The sequence below is a fragment of the Physella acuta genome, unplaced genomic scaffold, assembly GCF_028476545.2.
Source record: "Physella acuta isolate Inbredline_101_S28 unplaced genomic scaffold, ASM2847654v3 ptg001563l, whole genome shotgun sequence".
In the NCBI taxonomy this organism is placed as follows: domain Eukaryota; kingdom Metazoa; phylum Mollusca; class Gastropoda; family Physidae; genus Physella; species Physella acuta.
The window spans coordinates 262787-284465 of record NW_026733077.1 but is presented as its reverse complement, the minus strand read 5'-3'; the positions used below and the strand labels follow the sequence as shown (position 1 = coordinate 284465).

The window sequence follows — 21679 nt, the reverse complement described above, 5'->3', positions numbered from 1 at the left end:
ATATATATATATATATATATATATATATATATATATATATATGAAATATGTGTAATTCAATAACAGTATATGAACATTATGTAGCTTTTGTAGGGTCGTAAACACACACAAAAATATAGTTTTTTTTTGTCGTTCAAAATGATTAACTTATATGAAAATAAATCAAACTATAAGCAACATAAATGACAGTCTGAAAGATAACTTCAACAATTTTACATATATATATATATATATATATATATATATATATATATATATATATATATATATATATATATATATATATATATATATATATATATAATTATATGAAAATAAATCAAACTATAACCAACATAAATGACAGTCCGAAAGATAACTCCAACAATTTTACTGTCATTGTTTCATTTTCATAAAAATCGTGTGATCTTTATTTATTGTTTCCAGCCAGGGTTTCTTCTAGGCATCTCTTAGGGGGGGGGGGGGGGAGGAAGGATTTTTTGCCCCCATCCAGCACCCGAACGAATGCAGATTTATATAGATGTGACCTACTTAGGTTATGTATTTTTTTGTTTGACTTTTATTACTCAACTATGAGTGACCGGTGGCGCAAACACGCAGTACTTTTCCATCACGAGTTGTGGTGCAATAATTTTATAATTTCGATTGGTTGATTCGGACATCGGGGGTGTCCCAACCAATAGTCTCATGTTTTGAAGGTGACCTCCCATGTTGCCTCAGGTGTCAAAAGAGTCTGCGCACAGTTTTCTGCAAGCAGCCGACCGCAGCAGTCCGCAGCAGCAGTCAGACCAGACATCTTTGAGAGAGAAAGCCTTGAGTGTCGCTATTTTGTAGCCTATAGTTTTTAAGCAGCATTTTTCCCTTTATTACTTGTGGTTTTAAGTAATATTTTGTGCTTTAAGTAGTGTCGTATAAGCTGTGGTGATTTTCCTGAGTGCCATATCCTGTGATAGTGTAACATAGTGTTTTTTCTTCAACTTGTAAGTTGGGTTTTTGTTATTCTAACTCATTAATTTTATTCTGTATAAGTCTTATCTTGAATTTGTACACATATTAAAAGTTATATATGGATTAAATGTGTTGTTGGTATCAGGAGTTCATCGAGTGTATCCCCTAGACGTTAAGTACGTGTCCTCGTTAACTGTTGTGAGAGCTACCTTTTATAGGGCTTTAAGCCGTCTGTGTATAACCATCTAAACGAACCCGGGTGCGTTCGCCAGCTCTGTGGCTAATAGAGATAACAAAATTTTTATTAGTGTCCACCCCTCCCACAGCAAATTTAGTCTGCCCCCCCCCCCCTTCTTCCCTGCTCCCCGAAAATATCTAGTGACCCCCGAAGAAAAAGGTCTGGAAGAAACACTGTTTCCAGATAATGACAAAGTGCTTTATATTGAGTTTAGTACCCTTAGTAATCTACAGGCGTCTAAACATGAATGTTCTGCTAAGTGCCTGATGTGTATGTGGTGTTCCTTCATCAATCTAGGAATGGCGTGGCCTAGCTGAGAGCGCTACACTGCTGTATAGACAGTATAACATAGTAAGTAGTAAGTGAAGTGACTTTCAAACATGACCGTATACGACCAATTAAAGTAGAGTTCACTTGTTTCTGTGACCTCGGCATGTGAAGAGTAGTCAGAACTATGCCTTTACCTACCCTAACCTGAGTTAGGTACCCATCAGAGCTGGGTGGACTCAAGGATGTTCTGCTGACTTGAACCAGGATTCGAACTCGAGTCTTACGGGTTAGCCAGTCCAGCTCTGGTGTTATATAACACTGCTATTAATAGGAGTTTGAACTCGGGTTAAAGTCAGAGTAACTTCCCTTAATCCATCAATAAGTCAAGGTCAAGAAACTGACGAGCTCTACTTCACCTACGCAACGGATCGCTAGGTCTAAAGTGGAATCTTAACTTTTTAATTACAAAGTATGTTTAATTTATAATGCTTAGTGTAATGGCGAGAATTCTTAAGTAAGTGCAAGAGAAGTACTATACACTTAACGTCATCTGCGAACGTTTGTTCTAAACTACTAAACTTGGACGTATTAATCTATTTATTACAATGGGTAATTTGTGAACTGTATAAGCTAAACTATGTAACGCATGGTCGAATTGTAGAGCGATCGACTATTGACCCGAAAGTATGGAGTTCGGGTCCATGACTAGAGGCGTAGCATGTCCCAGTGTCCACCCAACATTGATGGGATAGCCGACTTACGTTAAAGAAAGTAAAGTGCTTACCACACGATATCTTCATAGGCTGACTCTACCTTACCTAGCCTGTAGGCCACTTGGACCGAAAAGGAATTTTTAATTAAAAATTAAATTGATACAATAAAATGCCCAGTCAAAGAAGTGTTATATTTTATGTTTAGGGGTCGTCCATAAATGACGTCACACGCCTAGGGGGGGGGGGGGAGGGGGTTCAGACTTTTGTGAAGATGTGTGACGAGGGGGAGGGGGGGTAGAGACAGTGTGACGTCACGTTGTCTTAATTCCACGAATTGATTAACATGCATTTTTTTAGTTTTTAGAAAAATAAACATACTAAATACTAATTTAATTTTTTTTACATTGGTTGCGATACTTCTAAGTTGTCAAAAGATTGTGAAATATATATTTGTTCTAATTAAATTGCCCTAAAATTTGACGATGTGTGTTGAGTAGTAGACTGCCGTATATGCAAATTTGTCAATACTGCTATATGAATAAAGGTCGGAAGCATATCAACTAGTGAGGGTGAGGCATGGGTATCAGTGTAATGCTTGATATTCTTTGAAGTTTACAGAGTAGGGCAGTCGTAATAAAACTTTAAACCCCGTTTTCCGAATATTTTATTTAAAAACTTATGTTCACACTTAGGGCTGCGACTCTTGCCCTTGATGACACGCCTTGTCTCCCTTACATCATGGTGTTCATGCCGATAGTTCATGCTTGTTGAACGATCTAGTGGAAAAATAAGTAGTACGATCAGTTCCAAGGTCGAGATCACGTGATTTTTGAAGGTGCGGCCAAAACAAAAGCGGATGTGTGTAGGGTCAGCTTGTGATGCGTGTTTATTCGATCAACCCAAATAGGCCTACACGTGTCTTGCTGAATCAACTTTGTCTGTGTGAGGCTTTTCAATTGAAAGGTAGATCTAATAATCTCATATATACTGCTTAAAAATCGACAGTTAATGATGGATAAAAATAAAATGTTCCAATGTATTTTTGATGCCTACGTGCTGGCATATCCTAAAAAGAGTAAAAAGATTTGCCAAGAAGAAGTCGTTGAAAAGTGGACTCAACTAAAAAGCGATTCAGATCTGCACTTGAAAGCGGAGGTCTGGCTGCAAGAGCTAAAAGCAATTGCTGCCGATAAAAAAGGCTCAATTTTGACGTTTTGGGCCAAACAAACATCTGTATCTACATCTACAAACAAGAAAACACCCTATGATTTGGCAAAAGAAATACCTAATACTAATAAGTCACTGAAGTCAGATGAAAAAGTGAACGATGCTCATGAAGTCAGTGATTTCAAACCCTCTATCAGCAAACTATCAACATCAAAGCAGGCTACAATCCAGATAAACTTACAATCAGAGATTGAGATTCTGAATTCTGATCTAGTCGGCTTGTATGAGCGACAAACTCGCGGAATGTTAACGCAAGAACAGAACATGGAGCTTAAAGAAAAGAAACAGAAAAAGAGTGATTTGGAAAAAAAAGCTAAAGAGGAAGATATCTGATCAAATAAGATCTCAGAAAGCTCGAAATGAAAAGAAAAGAAAACTGAATGCTTTGTTTGAAGAGAATCCGGGGCTACGCGCCACATTGAATGTTAGATCTAATTCTGGCAGGCCAGGGATTGAAGAAGATCAATCATCTTTATTAGAAACTAACTATAAACATTGCTATGCATGGATCAGCATCACACGAGAGGAGGCAGAACGAAGTCTACATGACTATTAAAACATTAGATCAGCTAACTGATCAGTTAAAACAGCATGGGTTTATAATTAGTAGAAGTGGGCTGTACCTTCGACTGTTGCCAAGACGTACTTCTTCTCATGAAGGGCAACGACATGTATCGACGGTCCCAGTAAAACTGATCAGAGCGCAAAACGATTGCCATGCATATCACATTGATCGCTTGTTTACAGCGGCAACACTGCATCACCTAGAAGAGTTAGCTTCCATGCTTGGACCGAATGAGGTATGCTTTATAAGTCAAGATGACAAGGCCCGCGTTCCGCTAGGGTTGACAGAAGCTAAAAAACAGAGTCCATTGCTCATGCACATGGAATACAGGGTGAGCTTGCCTGACCATGACTGGGTTGTGGCTGCTGGACATAAGCTGATCCATTCAGTTTATACAGGGATAAAAATTCAGCCCAACGCCTTGGGAAATCGAGAAGCTGTTGGATACTCCGGCCCAACATACATATCAATCAGATCTGGTAAACATTCCTCATCCACAGCGCTTAGTCATGGACTTGATTTTGAAAAATTCCTTACTTTACATGAATTTGATGATATCACAAAGCGCGGTGTGGATCAAATTGTTAAACCAATATTAGTGTTGACGGTTGATGGTGGCCCAGACGAAAATCCTAGGTATCAAAAGGTGATCAAAGTTGCGATACACCACTTTCTCAATCAGAACTATGATGGTTTGTTCATTGCTACAAATGCACCAGGAAGAAGTGCATTTAATAGGGTTGAAAGAAAATGGCGCCACTTAGAAATGAGCTCACAGGATTAGTTTTACCCCATGACCACAACGGCAGTCATTTGGATGAAAGAGGAGTCACAATAGACACAGATTTAGAGAAGAAGAATTTTCAGTTTGCCGGAAACACTTTGGCAGAAATATGGTCACACTTGACAGTGGATACATTTCCTACAGTGGCAGCATACATAGATCCAGAAGAGTCTGAACTCCTTGAAACTTCTCTGCTCTTAAAAGATCAGCGTTAGCACGATATTCATGTGAGAACTAGCCAGTATTTGACTCAGATCGTTAAATGCATGGATGGTAAATGTTGCTCAAAGCCAAGAAGCTCGTATTTCAGCGTAATAACTGATAGATTTCTTCCTCCACCTTTACCAGTCGCCTAAACAAGATGTGGACTAACAATACCTGAGCGTTCAACAGATGGCTCTTCACATAAATTTCCATCTCTTTTTGTTGCTCAAAGTATAAAAGTGGATGAAATCCTTCTCCGCTCTTCAAATCCTTATCGCACAATCCCTTATGATTTGTATTGTCCGTCTGTTCAATCCGTGATCAGCGACAGGGTTTGTAAGAAGTGTCATTCATACTTCTCTTCATTGGTTATGCTGCGCAATCATTCTTTAACTCACAAACAGGAATCATCAATTGTGCCATTACAGCGCATCAGGCCTCTGAGAGTTGCTGCACGTCGCCAACGTGAACTGATGGTTATAATTGCCAATGAAATTAATGGTGAGAGTGTAGATTGGATAGAAGAGGAAAACCTTGATGTAAAGGGAATTCCCATTCCATACAGGAAAAAAATCAATTCCGTCCCTGTGTATTCAATGAAGGAACATTTTAATTCTCCATGGGAGAATGAATAAGCTTAAAATTAAATATCACAACTTTTAATTTAGGATTGCCATATTAATACTGTTGTAAGTAGTTTTTTAAATACTTCTGTTAATGATCTTGCTAAGATTTAGAAATATGAATGTATATAGATATCGTCGGTTAAGTACAACTTGTTACTGATATTATTATTTAATCGTTATTAATAAAATTTCTATAAAACTTGCTTAGATTTAAGTCAGTGTGAAAGTATTTCTTGTCCTATTTCAACATCCTCTTCGCTAACAGCAAAACACGCAATTTAATAATCTAGTTGAGAGTCTTTACTATTAAAAATCAATTACATTTATATTGCTTTGTGAGAGTTGACATCCGTTAAGTCCATCATATAGGCTACAATGAAATATACTAGGAAAATTAAAGGTCATATTATACTCAATATATAGTTATTCTCACGTGTGTTGTCATGTCTGCAAGAAATACCTACATTTACATTAAGTATTTTAAAAAAAAATAATCTTATCAGCTTTAACATCACCTCACTGTATTACTGTTTACCTGCTGGTGCCACGAATGGGTCCTGCGCGCTCATTTTTAATGCTGTGTCAACGAGCGGTAATTTTAAAGGGATGAAAACACAGCAAATTTAAAACATAGGATAAATTGTAAATTGGGGGGGGGGGGGCGGGGTAGAGTGTGACGTCATTTTAGGGGGGGGGTCTGAATTTTTGTGACGATGTGTGACGTAGGGGGGGGGGGGAAGGGGGTAAACAAATGGCTTAAAAAGCGTGACGTCATTTATGGACGACCCCTTATTTACTTTTACAACTTCATAGGTATGTTGCTACAATTTACAAACCCTAGACGGCAGCCAAGGTCTCCTAATGTGTTATGTCAGTTCTACAACATCCAAGTTTGTATACATCTCTATACCACGTTACAAACACGTTTTTGTCCTCACGTACTTCACCAGTCTGCTTGCTCACAATTACATGTAAGGCAATCAAATAAAACGTTCGACGATTTGCCAGATTTAAATTACAACATAATGAACATGGCGTGGTTAAATTAAAAAAAAGAAAACAACAATCATCTCTGGCAACAAGAAAATAGTTATCTTTAAAAAGCTCAGCATCATGGATTTATTCTTGGTAGATAAAGGAAAAACATGATTTTCTTTAAAATTTGTTAGTAATGTGCATAATTATGTACAAAGTACCGCTACTATTAAAAACCATAATGTACATTTACATTTTAGTATTGTGCGTTTGAAACCAAATTAAAATAAACGCCAAAAAATATTTTATTTACATAAATATATCGTTTTATAAAATTGTTCACTTATTTTTACTTTCTCGTATATTCGAAGTATAGAGAAAGTCTTGTAATCGTGCAAAAAAAAATCGAGATTTTTACAAATCTCGACGTTTTACACCTCACTGATACGGAAAAACATAATTTTGCAATCTTGTCCGTATGTCTGTGTGTCTGTCTGTCTGTCTGTCTGTCCGTGTGTAAACACGATAACTTGAGTAACGTTACAGCTAGGTTGATGAAATTTCATATATAAGTATTTTATCAAAATCGTAGATCCGTATCAACTTTTAAACGATTTCCGATAACAGGAAGTGGTACTTTTCCTACTTTGAATTTTTCAAAAGCCTATAACTTGAGTACTATTTCAGATAGATAATTGAAATTTCACATGTAAGTAAAAGATCTAATTCTCTACCTTCTGTTAAATTTTGAGTAATTTTCGTTGATTGAAAGTAGTACTTTACGCTACTTCCGGTTTCTCAAAAAACTAATGTAAATTTTAAAAGTACTAATAATATTGCACACTATTATGCGCTTCTTTATTTGGCGTTCACTTGGTGTGCAATTAATTTGTCTACGAGATTTTATTCTATTTTTAAAACTTTAAGTATTTAAAATGGATTAAAAATCATGTCTATAGCCCGAGTTCCCATCCCCTGTTATTTTATACGAGCCGAACCGCAGCGTATCATACGCCGCTATTTAGTTGTTTTATTTTCTACTTTTCAGTAATTCATAATTTGTGAATTCGACAGTACCAATGCTGCCACTGAAAATATTTGCTTTAAAACACTAACCTCCCCCCCCTTTCCCCAAACCCCGACCCTACACCTCCCCCCCCGTGAAAGCAGCCTCCTCTTAGTTATTTCTTAGTTACCTCCTGTAAGTTTAATATTGAACTAAATTATCTGCCCCTAATAGAAATCCGGCTCTAAGGCTCTACGATTTGTAAACATTTATCTTTGTAAACATTTAGCGTGACCACAACTCACCAGACAATGTGGGGGTGGGGTGGAGGTGGTAGTGATAGTGATAGAGAGAAAGAGAGGGGACTGCAAGGAGGCGCTCGCAGCTTGTTTTCTAACGGCTCCCAGAAGAGAATTATATATAAAGATAAGAATATTCGAGAAAGTTTAGGGGAGATCACTCCCGGTTTATTTAACCCTTTATCTACTGACGGTACTTATAAGTACCACTTTAATTAAGTGCCTGTATTATTTTTAATTTAATACGAATTTTAAAAATTATTGAGGTAATTAATAGTATTATCTCCCCTGAGTCGCATGTAGTCGGAGGTATCAATGTTTTTTTTAAATTAATTGTGTGGCACCATTTTCAATGTCTTGCTATATCGGTAGTTCACAATTGTTCTGTACAGTTCTCACACACGTTCCTGAATTCCCTTTGTTTTACCTTATTTTTCAAGTTTTCAATCCCAAATATTTTTTATTGGCACCTTCAATAGTCAGGCAAACGCGTTTAACTTCTAGTTATACAATTTTAATCAAATTGTCTTTGTATTAGATCGATGTTTACAAGTGGACTTATAAGTACCGTCAGGGCACACGGTCATTTTTTTAGGATTTTAAGAAAATGGCAAATTTGTTAGGTGGAGTTACATAAATATTGTCTTGATAATAAATTATCGAAATGTACTCAAAAAATGATATTTACACATTTATAAGAAGGTTTGCATAAGCATTACCTAAGAAATATTGTAATTACATGTTAATTTCTATTAGTAAAAAATAACAAGAATAAAGGGATCAGTTGCAGGCTCGTTTACAAGGTTTAGTTTACTGCATTTGTATACCAAAGCCTAGTTCTAGTAGTTAGATTTAATTTGTTAGTTATATTTACTGCAATAAACTGTCTTGCCAACAATAACTAGCATTTACGTAATGTATACCTGTAGACTGGTAATAGTCCATACTTCTGCATATAGTATAGATCTATAAGGTAAATTTTAATCAGTAAACAGAAAAGAGTAATCCACTACGGCTATCCTAAACACATTGAGCTCACTTTTATTTATGAACTTTGCACTGTAGTGTAGACTTGTCATAACATTCTAGTAGGCTACAATTATACTAGTCTGAATGACTAGGCTTATGTTTGTTTATGCGGCTCATGGTACTAGTTAATGGAAGCTTCCAGCAAAAGCATTTCATTCTGGCAACCGTTGCTACACCAGAAAGACCACAGACAAGATTGAGGGAGCATGACATGTCGACTACTTTTGCTGTGTATGAGGTCTAAGATGTGTTCCAATAGAAAATCCAGTAAAAATCGTACTCAAAATATACTTTTGTGCTGTATTTATGTGTAAAAATTACAAAATGTGATTGTTATGATGATTGCCATGTTATTAGTTAATAAATTGTATCGTTTGTTCCTGTTTTGTAAAAAAATTTCTTTTTGAAAAAAAATGTCCTAGATTACTGACGGTACTTATAAGTACCAATATCTGTTTGGGCCATTAAAAATTTATGAAACGAAATTTCCTTCGACATATGCTTTGAATGTGCCAAAAGCAATATAGTAACACATTGCTTTAGTAAAAATCTTATTCAGAACATAATTCCGTAAATAAAGGGTTAATATAAATTTAAGTTTAGATTAGTAGTGGTATAAATTGAATTAAATCCTGTAGGTATAACTAAAAATCTGTAAACACCTAAAGAAAATTATGTTCAAATAGCAGAACGAGCCGGTAAAATCGATCAAAAATAAAAATTCCTCGAAGATGCATCTTACGATATTGGTACTTAACAAGACAATCAATTTGTGAATTTTCGCTCGCACAAATTAGGCATGCCTAAACTAGAAAAATCATGCAACTTTTTTTTTTAGTAGACAATTGTAAACTATTTAAACAACGACAAGGTATTTTGTTGTGTTTTAACAGTTGATCAGTCGTAGTTGGCATGTCGTAGTTATACTGCAGTAACAGTTTTAAACTGAGTGTACTTTTTTTTCACAGAAAAACATATAATTGTTGGGGAATTTGTTCTGCAACAAAGACATTACCTAAAATTATAACATCAGGTTCACATAAACGTTCAGACGCTGTAGAGAGACAATCATGTCTGGAATAATCGACTCGTTACTCGCTCCAGCGATTTCAAAGCAGGATAACGTAACTTTAGTCAGCTTAGTTATCTGCCTTTGTCGTGGAATTATCGCCCTTGTAGGAATCATAGGCAACGCTATGACGATAAGGACATTTGTCGCTATGGGTCTCAAAGACGGAATCACCTTATCGTTCTTCTTTCTATCTGTCTGTGATTTATTATTTCTTGTATGTGAATCAGCAGGGTCGATCTCCTGCACTTTTGCCTGTGTTGAATTGACGAGCGGTTATAAAACCTACTTTCCCGTGGACCCGTATAGTGTAGATTTTTACTTGGAGCTTGCGGGCAGCGAATTCTACCACTGCGCGATGATAACGATCGGCAACATTCATCTTCTTCGTTGAAGTTCCTATTTTCGCCTTCATGGGTATAATTCCTCAACCTGATATAAAAACTAACACAGCCAGAGCTTTATTTTGGACATCACCTACATGGCATTTGGTGACTGATGTCATTTGAACGATGACAGGGCTTCTTTTAACAAACTTTGTCCTAATAGTTTTGCTCATCTCCGCCATTTCTATGAAAATTGTTCTAACAAAAGCCCTCAAATTTCGACAACACACCAGGGAAGGTTTAGCGTCTTCAGTTAAAAACACAAACCGTAGAAACAAACAAAATAGTCCATCTCAACAACCGAGAAAATTTAAATTAAGCAGCAAAGAGATCAGAATTACCCAGCAGCTTTTTGTTCTCTGTCTAGCGTACATCGTTTGCAACACGCCAAGGGTGTGTCTCCATCCACCGCTGCTACTATTCCCAGAGTTATCGCTATTCGGAAAGTATGGACGATTATACGAGGCTCTCGATGTACTAGTACACATGTGCCAGTGTTATTTTGTTGTGGGAATGTTTTAATTTACCTCAAATACATCTCCAAATTCCGTGATTTGTTTAGTAAACACGTGCAGAAGATACAATAATCATTGCATATGTGTGTTATTGCAAAGGTGTAAAGTATACTGAATCCAGCTCTATTAGATTTGATATAACTGTGTTAATCTTTACCCTTTTTAAAACAGTTTTGCGCCTTCACATTCAAAAGCAAATTAAAACTAGTAAAAAATGTAAAAAATAACGACAAGTTCTTTTACATAATTAACTATTTTATAGCGCATCATGAAAATATAGTATACTAAATGTTATGCAAATGTTATCATTTTTAACCAAGAAAAAAAAAACGAAGTTCCCTTTTCGAACCTGACGGATCATGTGGCGAGTGAAGTAGAGTTCACCTATCCTGTGGCATATGAAGAGATAGTGAGGTTAGCACAACGCCCATGGGCATTTTCTTTCTCTAACGTGAGTTAGGTGCCTATCAGAGGTGGTGGAATCTTTTGTTGCAATATTTAATTGTGTTGAAAATGCACCCCATGCGTATTGTCTCAACGACAAAAACGTTGAGTTTCTCTCCAATAGTGTCAATGAGAATAAGACCCTTCCAATCGTTCTCAAACGAGACTGTCGTAGAGAATTAATAAAAAACTCAAAACTCCGAAGACTCTATATTTTATGGTTAAAAAAAAGAAACGAAACGAGAAATGTAACTGAAGATTCCAGCCATTTTGTTTTGACGAGAGCTAGTCCAAATCTAGATCCTCTAGATCTAGATCTACTTGATCAACGATTTACACAGATGTATAACCTACGCAAATCTGCAAGATCTAGATTTAAATTTAGATCTAGAATATAGAAATCTACATTATTGACTAGAGAGAAAAGTTAAAAGTATGCCTAGTGCCTCGTAAGTAAATGATAGATCTAGATCAGAGATCTAGCTAGAATCTAGATCTAGAATCTAGATCTAGAATCTAGATCTAGATCTAGTAATTTTTCAGTAGCACTAGAGATCTAGATCTAATAGATTCTAGATCTAGAATAGAAAGAGAATTATTTCCGTGGCATAGCTGTCCTTTTGGATCTATTCAATTTTAAATCTCTTCTACAATCTATATCAAATTGTTTGTAGATCTAGATCTGTATGTACAAGCTTAGGCTTAGGTCTAAAAATTACTAAAGCTACACATTAGGCCTACACATTATTCTTAAACTTAATGGAACATGGCTAAAATTCACTGAGCATTGTTGCACTTGGCGCTTAAGACTTAAACGTAAGGCCTAAGTACTAATACTAAATAAAATTATTACGTCTACGTTAGCTTAAGTAAGACCGAGATTCTCTAATTTTCGTGACAGCTTTTTCTTCTTTTTTTGCACTGCTTTATTTAAGTCACTTTTATGTGCTGGTAGCTTAAAATAAAACTTGTTCAGGAAGTTAATTTCTTTCTCCCTTTCATAATGCTGCAAATATGAGTAAGACGCATATTATTAAAATTAAGTAGCTGCGATGAATAATCATTTGCATCTTTTTGGGGTATTTCTTTTTCATGAACTGTGAAAGCCACAGAATATGGTATCTCAAATTTTGCTTGTAACTCAAAGCGATTACTCACTCAACTGCGCGTATTTAAAAAATCTCGTATGTCCAGGCACTAGAATGTTGAGGTACCACAGAATCTACTATGTATTGAAAGAAAACATAAATTAATTATAGAATAATAGGCCTATAATATAGGCCAATATAGTAATAAAGGATAGCTTTAGATTTTATTCAGCCTACTAATAAATAATTAAATAGGCCTAAAGTAGTACTAGAATCTAGATATTAGATAAATCACTAGTTCAGACTGAGAATCATGAGCAATGAACAAAAATGTCATGTGTGTATTGTATAGGTAGTATAGGCTTATTTTTATTAAAAAAACAGATCATATCTTATACATTAAGGGCTCAATAAACAAAAATAATTTATTTAGGACCTAGGCCTATGTATTGGAGATCTAAAATTCTTATGTAAATTAATGTAATCAGTGTTAGATATTATGATATCGAGAGCATATATTATATAATATCGGATAGGGGCCTGCACTCTCTTAGTCATTAGTCTATTAGGTCTTACAAGTAGTTTAGCTTACTTATATATTATATAGGCAAAGTTATTAAATTAGGCCAAAGGCTTATTAGGAAAAGGCTTAATAGGCTTTAGTTTTTAATTAGGCAACAAGGCAGAGGCTTAATGTTGCGTATAGATTTAATTTTAAATTATGATTATATGCTACTCTGCGGTTATCACTATAGAGTATATTATATCTAAATAAAATAATTCAACTCACTTAGCTTACCATAATTTTTAAAAATGTTTTGTTCAGTATTCAGCTCTCTATGTCAGCTAAGGCTCATAATTGTAATTATCCTACTGTTAGATCTATTAATTATTTAATAATTAGTAGGCCTAATTATAGGAATTAGGTCTGATACATTGTCCTATACATTGGTCGTAGAGTAATACTATTGGGCTAGTAATTATATACAATATCTATACAAGCCTACTTATCGTTAATTTGGAAGTCTTTGCATTGACCTTAGTTTTCAGATGTAGCAGCCTAATAACTTTTTATAAAGGTATCTTGAATTTCAACTGGAAGTAGTTTTGATAACTATTAGTATTCTGAACATTAAAATAGGTAGACTTAATATAAATTTGTTCTGAAAACATATTTAGAAATTGGTTTTAAAAAATGAGGTTAGGATTGGGGTGATAACTAGTTGAGGATTAGATATGAAATTCATTGTGTTTATGCATGTTGTAATTTCTCTTTTACAGGTTCACCCAAAAAAAGGGAAGATCTGATTTTTACCAGTAATAAGACTACAGCATACTAAATGACACAAGATGTTCTTTCTCTATTACCTCTTACATTTGACATAAAAGCAGGAAAAGGTGTGACAATTATTAATAAGCTGCTTTAAATTTTATAATTTGTTTTTTTATAACTTAATTGTACCACTTTTATTTCCAATGATGATAAATATAATTTAGTGTCATTTATTTTTTAAATATTTATATTATACTTATACTAGATATAATTTACTTCTATAATATTACTATCCAGGTTTAACAGTCTATGCCTACAACATGGATCTCCAGGACTAAAACTGAAAAAATTTGCAATCAGTATATCACAAGTGTTATAATACAAGCATCTAATCTGCTTCAGTGGCCAGAACTGGGTGAATCCTCTCAAACTTGAATCAGGTAAGTTATCACAAGTTTACTTTGGTTTATTTTGAACATGTTGATTGAGATAGATTTTTATTTGTATAAATATTGTATTTAAAAAATATTTTACCTAGTAAGACCAAGTCATTTGTGATGATTGATACAATATGTATTTTTATAAATAATTCTATATCTTTTTAAATATTTGTTTTGCAAAATATGCCGATTTGCAGGCAGGATATATATATATAAATATATATATATATATATATATATATATATATATATATATATATATATATATATCTTACATTATCATTTAGTGGTTTGTCTTACAAATTTGAATTATTTACTTAATTTGTCTTAACTGCTCAACAGGAACTAGGCATACCTAATGAGCGTCAAGCTGATACAGTAGATGTACAGAAGAGTTTATACACAAGGTAAATATTGATAAATTTTAAGTTTTCCTTTTTTTAGGGATACATGTAGTGTTTTGGGAGAAAGGAATTAAATTATTTAAATTAGGCCTAATAGTTTATTTCTCTAGCTTATGTTTTACTTAAAAGAACTTAAATTTCTCCCCCTTTATCACTAAAGCAAAACTTTATATATGCCATGATTCATCCCATTCAATCACTTTTTTCTTGTTTTGTTTTGATGTATTAAACTAAAGATTTTTTTTGTGCTAATGTTATTATTTCAGATGGATTTTTAAGAAAATCATTTGGTTTTGTTTGAGGAAGTGAAAAGTGATGTGAAAGGCAACTAATACTTCCATCTACCATAGTTAAACAAGAATCTGCAAATGGCGATAATTGCAATAATCCTGATATATTCATTTTGGCTTTTTATGCAATTGTCAGGTTTGATAAATAAATTATTTCGCAAAATTTGATGTATTTGGTTTTCTTACTGTGTACATAAGATGCGAGTGATTGAAAGCTGAAAAGTGTAGTATGTAGTTATAGTATTCCCAGCACAATTTGACATTAAAACAGTTGAAGCCCTTTAAAAAAAACAAAAAAACTAAAAATAAAACAATCTAGGAATGTTGTTTCTATTAGCTGAGCACATATTTGGAAAATAACTTAATTGTTTACCAGAGAATACTGTGACCCAGTTTGTACTCCAGGCAAGTATGGAATGAGTGTTGCATGGAATCCAAATCAACTTTGATGTTGCTAATTGCTACACTGGCCATAATTGGCCTACATTGACTTTTGCTGAGGTAGGCAACTCTTTTTGTTTAACTTTAGATGTCGACTATATAAAGAAGAAAACTGACACGCCAATACCAAAATCAAGAACTTGTAAAGTTCGTGGTTGCTAAACCGAGAAGTCCTGAGTTCAATCTCCCGTGTAGATGAGGCTCTATAGTTGGGGATAGCAACCTATATTGGGGATACAACACTTTTTCTTGGATTGACAAAAGATAAGAAAAGAAATCCAGACAGAAAATCAGCTGAACGAAGAAGAAAAAGGCTGGATATATTCGGAATCAACTGTACAATTTTAACAGACACACATTTCAAACTACACATGCATTTCAATGACAAAGTTCAGTGAAGCCATAATGTTGAGTTTGACTGAATGAAGAACGATATTGTTTTTTCAAGCAAAGTTAAGGTTTATTGTCTTAAAGACATTGTCGTGGATTGATTTAGACTAAGACTTCCCTGTTAAATAAGCCGACAACGATGGCTCTTCTTATTTCTCGTCTTTGATGTTGCTTTCAAGAACTTGTATGAGATTAGATTACCTACATAAGGCTACAAAGTTTGGAATCTTGGCTTTCTAATAGTGGACCTGGCTACATGACATTACCCCCACCCCGTCAATTACCCCTCCCGGAGGTGACCCCCCCTCCCGTATTTACCCCCCGGGGCAATTACTTCTTGTCAATAACCGCCCTGGAGAATCCCCCCCCCCCGGCCTCAAGTTATGATCCTAACTCAAACTCTATACCTATGTATTTACTTAGTCCTAATCGATAAAAAAATGACCAAACCCTAAGCATTCACCTTAGCCTAAAACTTAACACATAACCAAAACCAACTCTAGACTTAGGTTTCAGCCTAACCTTGACCATAACACTAACCCTAATCCTAGCCTTAATCCTAACCCTGACCATAACACTAACTCTAATTCTGAACCTAACCCTAACCTTAGCCCGAACGCTAACCCTAACCTTAGCCCGAACGCTAACCCTAACTCTAGCCCTAACTCTAACCCTAGCCCTAACGCTAACCCTAACCATAACCCTAACCTTAGCACGAACGCTAGCCCTAGCCCAAACTCTAACTCTAACTCTAGCCCTAACTCTAACCCAAGCCCTAACCCTAACCCTAGCCGTAACCCTAACCATAATCCTAACCTTGGCCAGAACGCTAACCCTAACTCTAACCCTAGCCCTAACGCTAACCCTAACCCTAGCCGTAACCCTAACTATAACCCTAACCCCAGCTGTACCTTAAGAGGTGTGTCCGTGGGGGGGGGGATGTCCTCCTTGGCGGGGGGTAAATTACAGGGGATAATTGCTTCAGGGGGAGGGAGAACTAATAATCTGTAAGTCCTACTATTCAATACATTTGGTTAACACAATGTCGTCACACATGTAAAACAAAATAAGCAGTGTTTTTATTATATGTATCCTTAAAAAATGCAAAATAAATGCTACGCCATTAACTCAACCCTCTTTTTTCTCGTTACATATCGTCACATAAAGCTACCGCCCAAAATGATGGTGACGTCAATATACAATCATAAAGTGGTCACCCATTAACGACGACTCACTCTTCAGACGATTTTGCACCCAACCCCCCTTCTCTAATTGTAACACATTTTCACAAAAAGCCCCCCCCCCCCACCACTCTCTTTAAAAACACCACACCTCAACACATAACCCCCTCCGCCGTTCCCCTGAAACTGCATTTTTACTTTCTCGTATATACGAAGTATAGAGAAAGTCTTTTAATCGTGCAAAAAAAAATCGAGATTTTTTACAAATCTCGACGTTTTACACCTCACTGATACGGAAAAACATAATTTTGCAATCTTGTCCGTATGTCTGTGTGTCTGTGTGTGTCTGTGTGTAAACACGATTACTTGAGTACCGTTACAGCTAGGTTGATGAAATTTCATATATAAGTATTTTATCAAAATCGTAGATCCGTATAAACTTTTGAGCGATTTCCGATAACCGAAAGTTGTACTTTTTCTACTTTGAATTTTTCAAAAGCCTATAACTTGAGTACTATTTCAGATAGATAAATGAAATTTCACATGTAAGTAAAAGATCTAATTCTCTGCCTTCTGTCAAATTTTGAGTAATTTCCGTTGACAGGAAGTACTAATTTACGATATTTCCGATTTCTCAAAAAACGCACGTAAATTTATAAAGTACTAATAATGTTGCGCACTATTATGCACATCTTTATTTGGCGTTCACTTGGTGTGCAATTCTTTTTTCTACGAGGTTTTATTCTATTTTAAAAAGATTAAGTATTTAAAGTGGATTAAAAATCATGTCTATTTCCCGAGTTGCCATTCCCCGTAGTGTTATATTAGAATATTCGAGAAAGTTTAGGGGAGATCACTCCCGGTTTATTATAATATGTACTGACCTCGATAAGCATTGAGTTAATAAATGAATTAATACCAAAAGCAACCTTTTAAAGCCCGAAATAACGGATGAAAGCAAAAATGTGTTGTCACACTTTCCGATCACCCCTTCCCATAAATGAAAAAAAATGCCTGAACATACTAAAGGAGAGTATGGATGTTGATGGAGGATCCCAACGTTAAAAATTAAAACAGGGCAAAATTTCAGGAATCCATGTTACATATTATTATTTTCCTTAGGTATAACAAAGGTATTTACATTGTGTTTTATATTTTACGAGCCGCTATCACACGCTGCTATTTAGTTGTTTCATTTTCTACTTTTCAGTAATTCATAATTTGTGAATTCGACAGTAACAATGCTGCCACTGAAAATATTTGCTTTAAAACACTATCAGTAGCTCGTTAAGGACGATAACCTCCCCCTCCCCACCCTCCTTTCACACAAACCCTACCCACCCCCCTCCCAGTGAAAGCAGCCCCCTCTTAGTTACCTCCACTAAGTTTAAAATCGTTTCAAACTAAATTATCTGCCCCTAATAGCTGTCACTAAACACGGCTCTACGATTGTAAACATTTAGCTTGAACCACAGCTCACCAGACCATGTAGGGATGGGGGTGGTAGGGATAGAGAGAAAGAGAGGGGGCTGCTAGGGGAGCTTACCGCTTGGTGTTTTCTATGGTATCCATGAAGAGAATTATTTATATAGAAGAAATATATATTAAACCAGCGTACCCGTTCCGCGCGTTGCTGCGGTCTCAGAAGACAGACTGACGCAATATTTTAAGAGGATTCCATAATTACATTAGCTATCACGTATTTTTTTACGCTTGACATTTATTTCTAAATCTAAACAATTTAAATGTAATCAAAGCCGGTGTTATATTGCTTTCATCATAGCTGTTGAGGCGCAAATTCGAGGTGCTAGACCACACGACAGTGGTGCAGTAGACAAAAGTTTCCCTACTGTAGGGCGCTCTTTTAAAACTCATAGTGTTCCTCCCGAAGCCAGGGGTGCACCGGGTCAAACAAATTGTTATCGAATGTCGTGTGCCACAGAGTCAATATTGTAGAGTGCTCTTTAACACAACCTTAGGATATCCCAGGGCGCCAAATCGCATCCTGTCGGGGCGCCGGCAGACGCGCCTGATTCCATATAGTCAACAATTATTGTTGCCCATCGTGTCTTTAGTGTATAAATTAAAAAAAAACGAACGTAGGCGTCATAGTGTTCACATGGTAGCACGGGGCGCTTCGGGTTACGTAATATCCGGGGCGCCGGCGGCTGCGCCTTTTGTTGCTTTTTTACCTTAGCCCTTATGCAGAAGGCTCAAGTTTTAATATCGCCGCCCTGGATTTTCGGGCGCCAAGCCGTTTATTAACAAAAATCGCACCCTCCAGGGAAACGCCCATAATACATTTTAATTTTTGTTTTCGCAGAAACCTTCTCGTGAGTGTTTTCATTAACTCTCGAAAGTTTAACGGCACTCAGATGAACGATGTCAAACAGCATCCGTTTTGTTTTTTTACAAACTGTGTAGAGAAAAATTGCACCCTCCAGGAGCGCCGCCCTGTAAAATAAAAAATAAAAGAATTTCTTACTGTAACCTCCCCTGAAGTTTTATGGCGAGCGGATGAACGGGATTAAACCGCAATCTACTTTTTCGTATATATACCCTATATAGAGAAGAATCGATTCGCGCCCTGCTGGGGCACCGTGCTTGTGAAATATATCCAGTGGTATTCTTAACTTAAGTTGCATGGCCATAGGATGAAAAGCGTAGTGCTGCACAGAGGACATAAACAAACCCACAAACAAACAAGCAGAACTTCATTATATATATATACATAGAGAGAAATATACATATATATATATATATATATATATATATATATATATATATATATATATATATTTATATATATATAGCTACATTTGGTGACTTCCCATTTTCCCCAATGTCGTCAAATTTCGCACATAATCCACCTATTAATTCATGTGAAAAAAAGCATCGTTTTCATCGTAAATTATTAGATTTTGGTATCAGCCTCTCTCCGGTCGTCGCTTAGCAAATCTGTTATCCAAAAATTCAACAAGCATGTATTCATCTGTTCATTTAGCCGTTTGTGTCATCTCCCCTCACCCCCCCCCCCCCCCCCCCCTGGGTAATAGTTTTTAAACGTGCACAGTTAATTGTATATTTTTTTTTATCTGCAGTCAGTTATTAGTACATTAACTCTCATTAGTCATTTATTGAACTGGCAAAATGCATACTGTTTCTATATATTTTGCTATTTTTCGCCATGGTGTCACCCCCCGAAATTTTGCCACCTTGCGCAGTCCTCAGCCCCGCCCCCCAACTTGTGACGCCTCTGGTTAGGGGTACTATATATATATATATATATATATATATATATATATATATATATATATATATATATATATATATATATCGGGAGGGGGGTATAGCCCCTTGGCACACCTTGTACATACGCCACTACATAATCATGTTCTTAAGATTATATAGCACATTCTATGTATAAATTCGATAAAAATAGCTATTACGTATTCTACAATTTTATATTTGTAATAATATATTGTAAACGAAATGATTACAAAATGGGCCTTCATATTATGTATTTTTTCTATTTTGCAATCATATCATGTATTACTTGTTGTATAGCCTAGATTCTATAATAATATACTAATATATTCTATATTACATAATCCTATATTATATCGTTTAGTAATCTCTACCCTAATGTTTTCTATACCGAATAATCAATATTCTGTAATTTTAATTATGTATAAATTAATCATATAATCTCTAAAATTAATCATAACTATGATCACAATTAAATTCAGCAATCCACTGTATTAATATTAATTTATATTGCTAAAAATAATATAATTTTCAATTTTAAAGACAGAAGATGCATTTTTTATAATATTAATTATTATTAGATCTGTAAAATGAATGGTTGTTTAATTTTTATTATATTAAATATTTTAAGCGATTAATTAATTGAAATGGTTTTATTCCGTTAGCTAGTTTTTACAGTTTATAACTATAATTAGAGTCTCAACGACAGAATCAAATGAGAAAAAATCTATATAGTTATTATATACCGACACTGTTGATAAGCCACTTAACGACAGTGTCGTTGAGAATAGTGTATGATCGGCTGGAAAATGGTATTCAAAAGGACGTAAAAAAATATTTGACAATATGTGCATCCATTTTATTTTATAAAAAACACTACAATATTACGGTACATTTGCAGAAAAAAACAGTAACCATGGTAAAGTTCCCTTTTCAAACCTGACGGTCCATGTGATCTCGGTATATGAAAGTACAACATTATGCTACATGAGTTTAGTATTCATCAGTGACGTTCTGCTGATATCAAACTGGATTCAAACTCATGACTTTCGGATAAGCAGTTTAACACTCTACCGCTAGGCGAAGCCGTCCCACTCAATAAACTTTATCATACTATAATTTTGTACAACACGAATTAAAATGTTACGCTGAAAAAAAAAATTCCTATAACTGGTGCACTTATCTTGCATTGACAAGAATGATCAGAAAACATTGACTAAGACAGTTAATTAATGTAAAAACTGTGCGCGGTTCAAGTTAGTTTTCTAAAGAATGTTTTTAATGGAATCTTCTTACAACTTGTTGTGGTGTTCATCCTGAAAAAAAATTAATATCCTCTAAACAAAAAAAAAAGATGTTACTAATAAATGTATGTAAAATGTTTTTGTAATATAAGAACATTATAATAAGTATAATTTAAAAATATGGAAGTGTTTGCTACAAAAAAAGTTAATTACCAATATAAACAATTAAATTTGTATTAATGTTTAATATAAAATGAGTGGTAATAATATAACATTTATACACGTTTACAAAATAATACAATGTGAATTGTTTTTCTGTAACATTATAATAGAAGAAATATTAACAGAATAAAAATTTGTTAG

At 35.1% G+C, this 21679-nt stretch overlaps 1 long non-coding RNA gene across 2 annotated transcripts; it reads left to right on the top strand.

Moving 5' to 3' along the window:
• The first annotated feature begins 11633 nt into the window (after positions 1 to 11633).
• LOC131928905 (uncharacterized) lies at positions 11634 to 14941 on the top strand. Of its 2 annotated transcripts, none has more exons than XR_009383857.1 (5): positions 11634 to 11747; positions 13668 to 13784; positions 13957 to 14099; positions 14442 to 14506; positions 14806 to 14941. It is a non-coding gene; the product is annotated as an uncharacterized LOC131928905 (long non-coding RNA). The 2 variants fall into 2 exon arrangements; XR_009383856.1 differs by lacking the exon at positions 11634 to 11747 and adding an exon at positions 11996 to 12114.
• The last annotated feature ends 6738 nt before the right edge of the window (positions 14942 to 21679 follow it).